General features: G+C 37.2%; 1 pseudogene; it reads left to right on the top strand.

The window, feature by feature from the left end:
• The first annotated feature begins 9,077 nt into the window (after nt 1–9,077).
• On the top strand, nt 9,078–10,521 carry LOC121492691 (annotated as a pseudogene).
• The last annotated feature ends 1,135 nt before the right edge of the window (nt 10,522–11,656 follow it).

The following is an 11,656-nucleotide window of genomic DNA, read 5'->3' as shown; positions in this document are numbered from 1 at the left end:
GGTACTAAGAAGGCTAAGGAGCTGGTCAAATGCAATTAGCTTGAGAACTTCAGGTCTCAGATTTGCTGAAGTATTATACCTACACCAAAGAAAGCTGCACAGAGATTCACAGTAATGAAGTCCACAGATATGCTTCACATCTATAGGAATAATCTGAAATAACTTGCTGATATAATTGCATTTCCTGTGCTGTTTTGGAATGTCTGTACTAAGAAATGTACTTTATTAAATTTACACGTAAGGGATGTCTGGGTGGCTCAGTGGTTGAGCATCTGCGTTTAGCTCAAATTGTGATCCTAGGGTTCTGGGATCGAGTCCCTCTTCAGGCTCACTGCAGAGAGCCTGCTTTTCTCTCTACCTCTCTGTGTCTTAAATCAATCAATCTTTTTTTCTTTTTTAAGTATACGTTTAAGACAGAAATCAGAAAATATGGACTACAGGTTTAAAAACAAATCTCAGAAAAGGATTTTAGTGTAAGACAGTGAACTTTGAGATCTTGAAGAAAAGATGGACGAATTGAGGAGGAAAGAGATGTTAAATTATATGTCAAATCAAAGCAGGTAGCCATGTATTTTTGAGGTTTGAATACTTTTTTATTCTTTTTGTGAAGTCTCAGAATATTTTCCAATAAAAGGTTTTCATAAATTCCATAATTCGTCATTAATTTCTTACTTTAAGTTGGTTAAATTTCACAGCTTTTTACATGCATCTCTATGTACAGTCTTTTACTAACAAAATAATACCATTGCAAGGAAAATTATTCCAAGACCCAAAAGACTGACAAAGACAAAGGCTTTTTTTAGTGTGTTTAAAATAAATGTCTTGGTGGTAAAACGTATGCATAGGGGTTTAGGCAACCACATTCAAATCCCAGCTCTGTCGCTGATTATGTGACTGTGGACATGCCATTTAAACTTTCTGCATCTTAATTTCCATTTCTTTTAAATGATCTTCAAACTTGTTTGCATGGTAGAGCCCTTGGAATTTGTAGGATTCTTGCATAATATCAATAAATATATATATATATATATATATATATATATATATATATAATGTAGTGTGTGTATATATAGTATACTACAGTATTTGAACATATTCAGATGACATAGGGAAAAAATAATTTTGAATGAGAAAACAAGGCAAACAGAAGAGAAACAAAACTGTAAATAAGAAAGAGCCAAATGAAGAGAGGAGCAAAATGCACGGCTGTGAAAAATAGGATGGATGACACATTGAATCCCATTTCAGCTTCTTGGTTTTCAGATCAAATATTATGGCCAAACAAGATCAAAGGTTGTGTTCAAACTTCCACAGCTGATTAAAATCAGAATTGGAGCAGGACTCTGATGGACATTTTTACTGGATGCTATCTCTGAATCTGAGTCAGGCCTGCACTGAGCACGTAGGATAAAATCAAAATTAAACAGGAACGTGACCCAACAGGAGATAATAATTGAAAGGAAAAAAACAATCAATACACAAATAATACAGACACTATACTGAGGTAAGTGCTAATGGGCTATGGACAAAGAGAAAGGATTGATTAACAGTGTTTGGGAAAGATAGAGAATATTCTACAGCAGAACTCACTTTTAAGTATCAATGTAAAGAACAAGAAAAATTTTGCCAGGAGGCAAGGGAAGGCCATTATGGGTAAAACAGCCCAAAGACAGACAAGTTCTGAAGTAGCATGGCATGTCCAGGGAGCACCATGCACACTGAGTCTATTCATTAAAATTTTTTTTATTCAACCAACATTTGTCAAGAGCCTATGCTGTGCCAGGCAATGGTTATTTCAAAGACGAATGATAAAAATGTAGATGTATTCAAGGAGTTCACAGTCTCATTAGGGAAGCCAATCAGACTTAAGTGTAAGCAAATTAGACTAAGTGTTAAGAGAAAAGTTTTAGTCTATTTTGGGGTTCAAGGTCAAAAGAAGTTGTTTCTATCTGGAGAAAGAAAACATGTTGGTAAGGAAAGGCTTGAGATTAAGCAACACTTGGTTTGAATCTTGAAAAATGTGTAAGTGTTTAGAAAGAGTATAAGGAATGAAAATCCAACATAAATAATATCTTGTTCCTTTATGTCAAAGGGTGTCTAACTTGATAAGAAGGCATTCATAACTGGCTCCTAATGGCATCTGGTTGCATATAAATTAGATAGAACTTGAAGAGAAATAAATAACTCTAAATCTATAAACTTCAAGCATAGCCCCTCATCTCAAATGGCTCTCCATGACACCAGACCATATGAGGTGGCAAATTCCTTTTAAAGCACTTTCTAGATGAATGAATCACAAAATAAAATGACCATGGCTCTGGAAAATAAATAGAAATCCTTGTCTATTTTATTCTTTTATTTTACACTCTTGGAAAAGCTCAAACAAGCAGTATAGTTTCCTAAACCACATAGGCCTGACCACAGACCCAGTCAGCTTTGTGTTGGTGTCCAAACACTTGGAGCTGGGGTTTTGCCTTCATCTCTTTGGGTGGCAACTGAGAAATGGTCCATGGAAAATAAGAGGAACAGATGTGGAAAGGAACCAAACTGTGACCCTTAATTTTGCAGGTTGAAGAAACCAGATCATTCCCCAACCCTTGCCACGCACTGGGAAGAGGTTAGTGATGGGATCAAGCAGGGACAATATTGTGGTTTGCATAGATTAATCTGTTGGCTCTAAAGCAAGCAGGTTGATGACTGAATCTGTAATCAAGGATCAGTCAGCGTTTGATGGGAATTAATTGAGTGCAGCAAAAGACACTTCTCAGCAATGTGCTTACCACCTGTTAATAGGGTCTAACCAATCCTAGACATCTCCAAGTTTGCCTTAAAAACCCAAATGATTTGTCAAACTCCATGCAAGTCTGAGAACATAATGAGTCAGGCTGCACCAATACATGCCCTGAGATCTCAAACATTTTTGAACTGAACATCACAGGGAAAGAAAGAGAATACCAAGAATACATAAGCCTTAAAAAATGAAAATGAACAGAAGGAATAAACATTTTGAAACTCACTTCATCAAGCTAATCAACCAATGTCTAAAACCGGCAGTTCCTCTGAAGCCTCTTTAAGGCCACAAATCATCCCTGTTGACACAGCACAGCTGTGCTTTTGTCAGATGGGATCCTGAAGACTGGACATAAGTTACTCAAAAGAGCTTTTTGAAAGGAGCATGTCCAGTGGACAATAAATTAGACTCATCATCTTTTATAGCAGATTTGCATTTTAAAGGGAAAAATGAAACTGACAGGTCTAATTTATATACACCTCTAGTCTTTTTATTGACCCCATGGGCTTCTCATAAGTGGTCTATATTTTCAGTAGAGTATAATATCACCAAAATGACTGTTTGCTTTATTGACTTGTATTAGATAAGTTACATACAGTGACTGACAGATCATATCTGTAAGGCACATGAAGTCAAAAATAAACAACCTCATCATTTTATCCTAAAGCTGACTGTAATATTCTATGGACCTTAACTAATTAAATTTGTTTAAACTAATAAATTATTTTAAATTCTTGAGGATATTGCTTCAGATAATGTTTTTAGGACAGTGAATTTAAAGCCTAAATCAGAATCAAGAGCGCCAATGGACTCTGGTGTGACTTCCAACAGAACAAATGTCTATCTTTCATTCATTCTTTTCTTCATTTTTTTCAACAAACGTTAAGTGGGTGGTAAATAAAACAGACAAAAATCCCTTAGATTCTTGCAAGTGGAGATAATCAACAAAATGCATAGTATGTTCTATGTTATATAACTTACATGCTAAATAAATGCTAAAGAGAATAGTAAAGCAGGGACTAGGAGTAGGGAATGTAGGAGGCTGCAGTTTTAAATCAGGAGACAGGTATCACTTCATTGAGAGAGTGTCATTTGAATCAATATCTGAAAGAGGTAAGAGGGTGAGGTAGGTGGAGAGCTGGGAAGATAGAACACCAGGAAAGGGAACAAGAAGGGCCAAAACAACCTTCACCAAGAAGGGTGAAGTACATGGTATGTTTGGTAATAACAAGAAGGGCAGTGTGGCTGGACTTCAGTGAGAAGAGGTGTGGGCGTGGAAAAGGAAATTAGAGAGTTCTCTGGGAGGCAAGTTATAGAGTGTCTGTACCTTAACTGGACTTTCTTTTCACTCTGATTGTGATAGGAATCCATTGAAAGATTTAAAGCAAAATAGTAGCATAATATGATTTATGCTTTATAATAGGATCTTTCAAGAAGACTGTTAGCCAGGCCATGGATGGTTACAGCAGTTAATTCCAAAAATATTTGAATTTTAAAAATCTTCATCTAAACTTAACTAAATTTTTATCTGAACTGAACTGCAAATTTCTCCTTTCACAGTGATGAAATCAAAGTCCAGTCATGGTCAGTGGCTTTCCCGAGGTTGTGCTAGCAGTTGGTGGTTGAGCCAAAATTTTTCAATCTGAAGTAGACTGGAAACAGAAGTGTTGAGTTCTGTTGTTTGAAATAAGGAAATACACTGATTTATTTAGGAAGAGCCCATATGCAGAGGACTAACTGACCAGATCTAATCACAATTTGTTTCTACTTGATTTTTGTTTCTACTTGGTAATTTAATGGGGTCATAGCTTGAATCTTTAAACATTATTGTTATCCCAGTGAGAATGATGTCATTTAGCTTTTACCATGTTCTAGATATTCACCACTTTTAGTGAAATTGGGAACTGAGGTACAGGTTTTCTATCCATTAGATAAGTAGATCTGACCCTAGGTTGATAAAAATCACATTGGCTAAATAGAAAAGGCTTCAGTAGGACTAAGAGCTCATTTTAGAGAGTGTTTCAGTGAGTAACATTTGAGCATATAGACCATGACCACCTTCAAGTTATTCATATGGCCATGCACATGATATAACCTTTTGGTTTTTCAAGTTATACCATCTAAAGCAGAAAGAGTTTCCTTATGGAACATGCTCCTTTTTATCTAGCCCAAAGTATGAGGTGCCTTTGAAGCATGGTTTAGTTGACTTTTTTTTTTAACCAATTTATTTATTATTTATTTTTAAGATTTTATGCATTTATTCATGAGAGAGAGAGAGGCAGAGACACAGGCAGAGGGAGAAGCAGACTCCATGCAGGGAGCCCGACATGGGACTCGATCCCGGGACTCCAAGATCGTGCCCTGGGCCGAAGGCAGGTGCCAAACTGCTGAGCCACCCGGGGATCCCTGGTTTTGTTGACTTCTAGTGCAAGAAACTACATGTTCTTCAAAGATGTCATCCTTTTCCTCATAGATGGGGTCATCATCTTGCTGCCTGAGTTTTAGGCATATAGATCAAAATTCATTTGGATAAATTCCTATCCAAAGGGACTCTGAGTAACTTTCATTGTACCAAAACAATGTACAGTTTTAAAACTTAAAGCACTCAAAGAGCAAGTATCACTGAAAATAAGCCCCAAAAGAATTTAAAGGCCTAAATAAATTCTGAGTTAAACAAGCACTGCCAAAACCCCAGGGTTATGTCAGTCTTTTGAACATTGCCACCATAACCACATCAAGGAAAGCAGTAAAGGCTTGAAATGAACCAGACTATGAAATAGATAATTAAGTATCCACACAGTCTTTTGTCTTTCAGTTTAAAAAGAAGAGAGAGAAAAGTGGTGAGTACTCCCAAACAGGTCTTATCAATAAAACTAAATTGTCAAAATTTAGAGGTAGGACTGCTGCAACTCAGTTAGTGGAAAATATTATTAAGGATTGAAGGATGGATTATAGAAAGACTAGAAAAGGGGAACTCCACAGAAGCTACTGTCATCTAGACATGATGCCACAAGGAGGGTGTGAGGGGATTGATTCCAAAGTCAACGTAACTACAGTAGAAAGATTGGCCACTGTAGGGATTTCAGATGAAAAACTGATAAAAAAAAAAAAAAAAAAGAAAAACTGATAAAACATGTTGATTAGTTAGATCAATACAGCACCTTAAATCTAGAATATTAGAGTAGAACCACTGACAGATGTAGGCAGTTATAAAAAGGAATTTGGATTGATGAAAAAAGAATAAAAATCAGAGCTCTCATTTATTGACTATTTCCCAGTTCTAAGCACGTGCATTCATTATCTCACTTAATCCTCTCAACAACCCTATTTATTATTTGATTCATATACTAACTCATTCACAAATATTTATGAGGTGCTTATTGTAAAGCACACATTGTCCTAATAAACATTTTTATTTCTATTTTTATACTTAAGAAAACAAATTCAGATTGTTAAAGTAATTTGCCCAAGGTTCCTGCAGATGTAATTAGTTAAAACCAGGTCATATTGGAGAGGATGGGCCTTTCTTTCTTATAAAAAGAAAAGAATAGACACAGAACTTCCACCAGGAGATGTCATGTGATTATAGAGGCAGAGACTGGAGTGATGCATCCATAGTCCAGGAAACACCATGATTGCCAGGAACACCAAAAGTTAAGAAAGGCATGGAACATATCCTCCTCCAGATCACTCAGAAGGAACAAACTCTACTGACACTTTGAGACTTCTAGCCTCCGGAACTATGACAGCATAAATTTCTGTTGTTTTAAGACACTCTATTTTATGTTTTGTTATAGGAACCCTGGGTAACTAATACAAGTACTTATCCAATCAAACATTAAACCATGCTCATGATGTCCCAGAAACTATTCTAAGTGCTATACACAATTAACTCATTTAATCCCATGGCAACCCAATATGCTAAGTACTATTACTCCATTTTACTAAAAAGGAAACTGAGGCATAGTGAGTTTAGGAAACTTGTCAAAGTCACCTGGGATTGGAACCTGCTTCGTCTGACTCCAGAGTCTATATACATGCTCTACTATGTGCCATTCTCCCAAGACTTCCTACTATCCCTGCTTTTTGGGATGGCATCACAGGTCCTCAGTCTTGTTCCCAAAGCACTGGTAAACTTGAGTTACATAATTTCCAAATGATGACAAGAAGGGTCACTTATGCATTGGTATAGCATCTGGGCAAATGCTTTTCATAGAGAGTATCACATTTAGTCCTTGAAACACTCCATGATTTGCCTAATTATTGTCTTCATTTTCTTACTGAGTGCCCTTGGCTCGAAGAGTCAAGAACTTAGTCCTAGCCCCATAGCTGGACCTGGACATCACCCTCAGGTCCTGTGACTACATAATATCTACTCTTCCCTCAGCAAAACCCTCTCTCTGTAAATCTTTCTATGTCTATCTTCATCCCCACTTATACCCTCCAACCCCACTGAAATAACTGCTCCTTTCTATATATTCTCATCATACTCTGCAAAGCCACAAATTTATACCACCCTCCTTGCCACCTGAGAAAACAAACAAGGAGAGCAATTTTATTAGTTTTTGTGTGCCTAATGCCTAGCACAGATCATAAGCATAAAATAGATATTTGTTGAATTAAGGAATGAATAAACAATCAACGGTACTGAAACGCAAAATGTTCCTTCCTTTGTCAATAATAATATGAGGTCCTTGAGAGCAATTACCTGAAAATAACTTTCTTCAGTACTTTCACAATAGACAGCGAAGAGAACTTTGAAATAAATGTGTTCACTATACCTAGTATGGAAAAATATATTACTGTGATTTATACAAAAAACAACCAGTAGACTACATATTAATTTTTATATATTTAGCTTCTCCTCCTAGATAATCTAGTTTCATTCTCTAGAGGTCCAGATACCTGGAAAAACTATATATTTGATGATATATGTTTTATGAGGCTTGTTTTATGAGGCTTGTTTTATGAGGCTTCTTGATAAGATAGGACACAATGATTTGAAAGAATTATATGGTGTTGGTGTTATATATATATATATTATAATATTTATTATATATATTATACATATATTATATATATTATATATACACACACATATATATGTACATATATCCTCTCCTCCTAGCTAACCAGTTATAGAACTAGCTATACCAGTTCTGCAGGATTAATATAATTTACATTAATCTTTTAACTTTGGTTAACTGCTCACAATATTGTCATAAAATAAAACAGAATAAAGCAAAACATGTGATTAACCATATGGAAGACTGATGAAAGATTTCACAAATCTGCCCAGGAGGAGGTGTGTGTATTGGAGGAGAACTGGACAGCATCCCCTTTGGTGGCTGCCAATACTCTTTTGGAGTCATCTTTTTGCCTCATTATTAGGAAAGACAGGATACTCCCTTCCTCAAGGGACCAAAACAGACCCACTCCACAAGAGGCCAGGACCAATGTGCCTTAACAAGGAAGCTGAACTAGGTTTGCTTCAGGGCAGCACACTCCCGCTAGTCCCATAAACTTTCCAGGAATCCACCAGATTAGCCAAAAGAAACAATACTGTGAAATTGAAGGAAAGGAAAGAAGAAAAAAATAAAAAGAAAAGAATCCGCATGCAACTAAACTATCTCTCCATGTAATCCCCAGCTGCCTCAAATTGGCAGTTCTATGACAGCAAAAGCTAAGAGCAAAGGAGGTATCAGAAACTTCTTTTCCTGATGTGGGAACCTTACATGTAAAGGTCCAAACCAAGTCATAGACAATATGGAAAACACATGTAGGTATTGTTGATTGACTACGAGGACACAGTCAACTTCTGGTCACCTTTGTCAACTGCCTATAGAACAGCTGTTTGACTTTCAATTCCTACTTGCTTTCTCACCTCCTTTGTCAATATTCCATATGCAGACTACAGACAAGGAAAGGAATTTGAAGTCTATATTCATTGTAGTAAATGAAACTATCTCCATTTCCTAAGAGCTACTAGAGAAAATCATTTAAAAATCCACATGCAGCGCATACACACACTGTATTATAGTGGCCTGAAATATAATGAGCTTGAGTTAATAGGATTCATTCTGTTAAATAATGATTTATTGATATTAAAATGGAGATCAAGGAGTTCAGTTGAGGAACAAATGGAATGAAGAATTCACAGGAAAAGCAATGTAGCTTCACTGTTTTCTTTGAAAAACATGGGGTCTCCTTTTTTTTTTTTTTTTTCGCAACAGATTTGCCACCAGAACACAGATGTCATGAAAACCACTGCTAAACCTAAACCAAAATGAGAAAGGAAAAGACTCACACCAACATCGTTATCATTGGACACATAGATTGGGGCAAGTCTACCACTACTGGCCATCTGATCTACAAATGTGGTGGGATTGACAAAAGAAATATCAAAAAAATTGAGAAGGAGGCTGCTGAGATGGGAAAAGGCTCCTTCAAGTCAGCCTGGGTCTTGGATAAACTGAAAGCTGAACGTGAACGTGGTATCACCATTGATATCTCCCTGTGAAAATTCAAGACCAGCAAGTATTATGTGACAATCATTGATGCCTCAGGACACAGAGACTTTATCAAAAACATGATTACAGGCAGGCACATCTCAAGCTGACTGTGCTGTCCTGATTGTTGCTGCTGGTGTTGGTGAATTTGAAGCAGGTATCTCCAAGAATGGGCAGACCCGTGAGCATGCCCTTCTAGCTTACACACTGGGTGTAAAACAACTAATTGTTGGTGTTAACAAAAATGGATTCCACTGAGCCACCCTGCAGCCAGAAAAGAGATGAGGAAATCATTAAGGAACTCAGCACCTACATTAAGAAAATTGGCTACAACCCCGACACAGTAGCATTTGTGCCAATATCTGGTTGGAATGGTGACAACATGCTGGAGCCAAGTGCTAACATGCCTTGGTTCAAGGGATGGAAAGTCCCCCATAAAGATGTGAAAGCCACTGGAACCACACTGCTTGGAGCTCTGGATTGCATTCTGCTGCCAACTCGCCCAACTGATAAGCCCTTGTGTCTGCCTCTCCAGGATGTCTACAAAATTGGTGGTATTGGTACTGTCCCAGTGAGGCGAGTGGAGACTGATGTTCTTAAGCCTGGCATGGTGGTCACCTCTGCTCCAGTCAATGTTACAACTGAAGTAAAGTCTGTTGAAATGTACCATGAAGATTTGAGTGAGGCTCTTCCTGGGGACAATGTGGGCTTCAATGTCAAGAACGTATCTGTCAAAGATGTTCATCGTGGCAACATGGCTGGTGACAGCAAAAATGACCCACCAATGGAAGCAGCTGGCTTCACGGCTCAGGTGATTATCCTGAACCATCCAGGCCAAATCAGTGCTGGATATACACCTGTGCTGGATTGTCACACAGCTCACATTACTTGCAAGTTTGCTGAGCTGAAGGAGAAAATAGATCGTCGTTCTGGAAAAAAGCTGGAAGATGGTCCCAAGTTCTTGAAATCTGGGGATGCTGCCATTGTTGATATGGTTCCTGGCAAACCTATGTGTGTTGAGAGCTTCTCTGTCCTCCTCTGGGCCATTTTGCTGTTCATAACATGAGACAGACAGTTGCTGTGGGTGTCATCAAAGCAGTGGACAAGAAGGCCGCTGGAGCTGGCAAAGTCACCAAGTCTGCCCAGAAAGCTCAGAAGGCTAAATACTATCCATACAATTCCTCTCCTGTATGTATAAAATTTAGAACTAGTTGCAATTAATGGCTAGTAATAGATATTTCTAGAAGTTGATAAGACTCTATTACTTCTTTCTCCTAAATCACGTAAACGACCAAATAGATGTGTCCATATCAACAAAGATTATATGACAGAGAAGATTATAATGTCCATGTGTTAAAAAATCTGAATTTTAAATATATCAATGAATGTCATTTTTCCAGAGATAATGTCACAGAAGAATACATAAAGACCAAAATGGAATGGAAAGTCAATGGAGCAGTTGATAATACAACTGGGAAATAGTCTTGAATTAAAGTGATGACAACACGAGAAAAGGGCTATTTTTTAAATGATGAAACAAAGGGTAGCAGCCCTTATGTAATTATGATAAACTGATTAATTTTAGTGTATAGGTGTTTGTATACACACACACAAAATTTAAACCTACCACCCACAGTTCCATCATAGCCATGACAAAGATTGTCATAGACACAAAGAAGCTAAATGAGCCTGTACAAAGGAGCAGTCAGTTCATGAACTCATGTCTTCTTACCCCAAGTCCCACCTTCTCCCTTCCCTTGCATTGCCTGTAACCAAACGCAGAAAAGGAAATACCACCTAAAGAGTTTAAGAGCACCAAGAGTGAAGTCTAAGGTAAACTAATTATGGATCTTAAAATAAAAATGAAAAGTCATATATGAAACTGAGAAAAGTGGGTAAGAAAAAAAAGTTTAACAAGACATTCTATGTTTAATAAAAACTTTATTATGGTTTGTTTTGATACATGACTAACAGCAATAATTGCATTAATCTGTAGCACTCAAGCCCTTTATTCATATGAATATCCACTTGGTCACTAAATATCATCAAACACATACCAGAGAGTGGTTGAATAATAGGAATGTAAAGAAGCAGCAGATATGGTTTTCAATCCTTGGCCAGAAGGGGTTTGTGATATTCTGAACTGAACCAAAGGGAGCATAAGGTAATCATCACTATAAAAATGAGAACATCTTTGCTAACTTGAAGGATTGGGAAGCAGATAGCAAAGGCAAAGTAAATGTCAAAATATGCAAACACGTTGCCAGGCTTTGGCCTTTCTAAGTACAAAGTGGAAGAACAGAAATTTATGGAATAGTAAAATAAAGCAAGCATCATCAATGGTTTGAAAGAATTC

This window comes from Vulpes lagopus, chromosome 6 (genome assembly GCF_018345385.1).
Source record: "Vulpes lagopus strain Blue_001 chromosome 6, ASM1834538v1, whole genome shotgun sequence".
NCBI lineage: Eukaryota > Metazoa > Chordata > Mammalia > Carnivora > Canidae > Vulpes > Vulpes lagopus.
The sequence above is the reverse complement of the archived record's forward strand: the minus strand, read 5'-3'. Positions and strand labels throughout refer to the sequence as shown.